The sequence below is a fragment of the Adiantum capillus-veneris genome, chromosome 12 (genome assembly GCF_014529385.1).
Source record: "Adiantum capillus-veneris isolate H3 chromosome 12, ASM1452938v2, whole genome shotgun sequence".
NCBI lineage: Eukaryota > Viridiplantae > Streptophyta > Polypodiopsida > Polypodiales > Pteridaceae > Adiantum > Adiantum capillus-veneris.
The window spans coordinates 85656977-85661805 of record NC_140942.1 but is presented as its reverse complement, the minus strand read 5'-3'; the positions used below and the strand labels follow the sequence as shown (position 1 = coordinate 85661805).

Sequence of the window (4829 nt, the reverse complement as noted above, 5' to 3'; positions counted from 1 at the left end):
CATAAATAGAGCTAAAAATTTGTGCAAGAACTCACTGAATATCTCCATTCTGCAATGCTAAAAAATTGTTGGAGCATTGTAGAAACTAAATGGAATGACCAAATACATGAATGCACCCCATTCATTAATAAAAGTGGTTTTTATCCTGTCTTCAGGAGCAATATGTAACTAGTTGTAACCAGTGTATCCATCCATAAAACTATACATATCATGGCCTACAATCTCATCAAGAAGCATACCAGTGAAGGGTAATGGAAAAGCATCTTTGATAGTTTGAGCATTCAGTTTTTGGTAGTCCACACAGACTCTGAGTTTCCCATTCTTCTTCGGTACGACCACTATATATAGGGAATAGCCAATCAGTGCTAGCGACTTCTGTGATGAGTCCGCCTTTCATAAGGTTGTCAATTTCCTCTTTGACCTTCTTAGCATAGTTTAGATTCATTATGTACCTCTACAGACATTGGTGCAGCCAAATCTGGTCGACCAGAGAAGATGCCAAAAACAAGTGCATGGAGATTTGCAAGCACATGACAAGGTGCTTTGGAAGCCTCTTGGTGCAGGGTTTAACAACTCTTATGGTGCTGTGTATTTCAAATGTGGCATTTAGATGGACAAGGATGGCTTTCCACTCTACTAGTGGGGATATGCTTAAAAGTGTTGAACTTTGGTGGATATTGTCATTAGGTCCTTTCATGGTTTATATAATGAGGCTACTTGTGCTCAACAAGCTGGAGCTTTTGGATACCTATAGACCACTATCTGAATGATCTTTGATCGAATGATGTGGCGGGCCATGGTGGTTCAGAGTTTGACAATCTACATGGACGTTTTCTCTCGCCTATGCAATATCCCTTGCGAATACAGACTTAATCTTAATTTGAGAGGTCGGGAGGATCTACCACTTGGGAAGTGGGGTTATGGTAGGATTGCTTTTTCTTGAAGGTGATTGACATGGGAATGGTGATGAGCTGCAGGGAGTTTTTCAATATCAACAATTGGTTACAAGTATGGGACAAGGGTCCAGGCAAGTTTTTGTTAATCAAGATGAAAATAGCTTATATCTATCAATAAAAAATAAAAAGGATGCACGTCGACTGCATGCACAAGGGGAGTGGGCTCCAAGGCAAGGAAAAGGAATGGCAGTTTGCATGAAGGAAAGAAGGGCCAGATGGGACGTGGGGTGAAGGAAACGGGACTTCACGGGGCTGCATAGATAGAGAGAGGGTGGCTCATTGCAAGAAAAAAAAAGGAGGGGGTCGTGCTGGGTTGAGCGCTGCTGCCTATGTGGCAGCAGCCACTGCCATTAAAAAGCTTAGCATTTTTTAGATCAATGGTGACTGCTAGTGCCATGTAGGGCACTAGCGCTCGAAATTTAACCCCAAAAGTCGTGCTGATCCCTGAGGAGAAGGGCACGTCAGTAATTGCATGAAGAGGAGATTTTTGTGGTGAGCATGGTGGGTTGTTATACAGAGGGTGTTGGACCCTTGGGGAAGTCTAGAAGGCAAGGGGGCTCGAAGAGAAGGTTTTGAAGGGGAGGGGCTGCATACAAAATGGGTGACGACCCTGTGGAGGAGGTTGGGAAGCAGGAATGGGAGCAGTCGAGAGCTGTCAGTTAATGAGGAGGGCTGTGGTCTAGGAATGCTACTGCAAGAAGATAGCCACTACTTGAGAGTGCAAGGGGAGGAGTTCCATGGGGGATAACACCTACAGGGGTGTCAAGAAGCATGATACAAAGGGGATCAGGGCGGAGAGCTGCATGTTCGAGGGATTGCAGAGGGAGGGTGAGGCCAAGAGAGGTTAAGGGTGCTGAGAGGAAGTTACGTGAGCAAGAGCTAGGAGACCACAATGGGCTGTGGCCTTGGCTGGCTGAGGGGTGTACTCGAGAGCTACAAAGAAAAGGGGCAGCCAGGAGAACGTGTCCAAAATAAGGGCTAGCGCTATTAGCTGCCAACTGTTAATAAAAGAAAGGGTGACAGCTATTAAGTAGGAGTGCTTAAGAAGGAGGAGAGGAGCCGCCCGTGCTGTCCTTTTTCTTAAGCCTTGTAAAATCATCGGATGCTGCACCAAGGAGGGAGTTTTTCTTAGAGAGATCCATCATTCTACACGTTTTGCTAATCAATTCAGCTTGAAACGCCATATGCTCGTTGTTTGAGTGACCAATATATTTCATATTTTCTCTCTCCCTCTCACACCTAATGTTATCAGGTATATGTGTGCTCCGAAGGGATGTTGGATGTAGCTAGGGGTTCTCTTTATGTGGATGCAAGGTGTGTCATAAGGGTGTAAATTTGTAAAGCAAACACGTGTATGCCAATGACAATGAAAGTATATGTACATGCTAGCATATCTTTGATCACCTATATGCCGTTATATGTTTCTCTGAGGGGTTAGAAGCAGTAGCCATCATGATGTGCTTTGTGATCAAGTCTATGTAGTTGGGGTCGGCTGGGTAGGGGTAGAGGAAAAAATTTGTAGCATATTGAGTATCTAGGTGTGTAATAAATAGGGGATAGGGGTGCTGTGAAATCATTGGGCTATATAGAGGCATTCAAATTGTGGTCTAGCTGTTTTCTCATTTTCCCCTTTCCATCTTGTGTTGCCCCCACGAAGGACCACACTGATCGCTCAAGTGATGACGTGGTTCAATAACATGGTACCAGATTGTGAGTTAGTGTTCTCAGGTGAGCAAGATGCTGAAGATTGGATGTCAGATGTGGAGCTCTGGATGTTGTCGCTGCGGATGGTGGCCGATGAAGCCAAGTCAAGGGCTATGCGGCTGGTGATGCAAGGGAAAGTCAAAGCTTGATTTGAGGGGTTGTAAGTTCCTGATCAGCAATCATGGAAGCTAGTTCGACCTCGGTTTATCCAAGACTTCAAACATAGGGTTTTGCCTACAGAATTGGACGCAAAATTGAAGGTTTTGAAGCAAGATATAAGTGGTGATTTTACAACCTTTTTAAAGCAATTTGAAAATATGGCAACAATTAGAAGCTGCTACCCAGTCCCGAGGCAACGACTACTTCAAGTTAGAGAGGTTTTTGAAGTGCTCACATCCCAAGATTAGAGAGAAGTTATGCAAATGGTGTCTGCTTAGCCAAGGCAAAGAGCAGGAAAGAAAAAAAGAAGCTGGAAACAGGTTTGTTAAAGCCAACAGATTATGGTCTTGTTTCAGTGGGTTCAACATACGATGAAGCCACATGCGGCTTCAAGCATCCAAGAAGCATTTGAGTTCCCATGGGTAAGCCGTTATGATCCATTTGTTCCATTAGTGCCTTTGGTTGGTCATGCATTTATTCAAGAAGCAGATAACCTCATCAATGAAGATGAGAGATTCGTCAAAGAGGATATACATGAAGAAAAGATGGTTGATGAGCAAGCTTTTGTGGAGCAACATGAAGATGAAGATGAGGTTACAGAATCGGTTTATGGCAAGGAGGATCCAAATTCAAGCTTTAGGGAGTCGGGCAGTGGTGACAATTGGAAGGATGAGTCCACATCCACAGATAGGAAACCAGACACAGGTCATGTGAAAAAACGTGCAATGCAAAGCAAGGGGGTTGGGCAACCTTACCCTGTCAAGCATGCTGAAGTGCCTCATACTGTTCCAGTTATGGAGGTGTCTTGTGAAGTAGAAATTCTTGAATCATGCATTGCAGAGAGAGATGTTGAAGCTTGGACAACAGGAGGGATTGAAGAACAAGGCAATGTAATGGTATGTATGAAGAGCAGGTAGGCTTGGCTATGCAACAGGTAGAGGTAGGTGAGAAGGTATTACAAGGTTATGCTATGATGCTTGTTGGTATGCTATTGAAGGTTGATTTACAAGGCGTTATGCACCGGATTTGTTGCCCACATGAGGTGGATTGTGCTATAGATTCCTCTTTAGAAGGTGGCAAAGCAGATACCTATGATACAAGTGCTTCAAGTGATGCTATACTTGTTTATGATGTATATGAAAGATTGTGGATACATGGTGCTGAAGATCTATGCTATGAAAGACATGAGCGGCCTACATATGGTTTTATAGGTGGAAGCAAAGGATGGGACATGTTTTATTTTCAGGTTAAGTGTTATGGCCAATGGCATCAATTTGACCAACGAGGTGGTTGCCATGGTTTATGTTAGACAAGGTGCTTTGTATTCTATCAAGGTGGAGTTCACATTTTCAGTGATGGAATTCTTCGCTTTCCATTTGACCCTGTGGAGACCGGTTGTACAGATGTTCTTCTTTCTATATCTCTACCTTAGATATGCCATTGCTATATATTCACTATTTTTGTTTCATCTCATTATATAGATATTGTCTATACCATCTTATCTCATGCAATCATATTTTACCTAAATAATGTAGTAGTTGAGCATGAATACTCAACTAGGGGGTGGGCAATGATGGTGCAGCCAAATCTGGTCAATCCAAGGACATGCCAAAAATAGGTGCATGGAGATTTGCAAGCAGATTGCAAGGTGCTTGGGCAGCTTCTTGTTGCAGGTTTCAAAAAATCTTATGGTGCAGTGTATCTCAAATGTGGCATTTAGAAGGCCAAGGATGGCTTTCCACTCTACTAGTGGGTATGCTTAAAAGCGTTGAACTTTGGTGGAAATTGTCATTAGGTCCTGTCATGGTTTAAATGCTGAGGCTACTCGTCCTCGATGAGCTGGAGTTTTTGGATACCTACAGACCACTATCTGAATGATCTTTGATCAAATGCTGCGGTCGGCCATGGCGATTCGGAGTTTGACAATCAACATGGACATTTTCTCTCATCTATGCATGAAACATCCCTTGCGGCTACCAACTTAATTAGAGAGGCTGCGAGGATCTGCCA

The 4829-nt window shown here is 43.5% G+C and overlaps 1 pseudogene; it reads left to right on the top strand.

Annotated features, from left to right (window-relative positions):
• The first annotated feature begins 1319 nt into the window (after nt 1-1319).
• On the top strand, nt 1320-4300 carry LOC147446070 (uncharacterized; annotated as a pseudogene).
• The last annotated feature ends 529 nt before the right edge of the window (nt 4301-4829 follow it).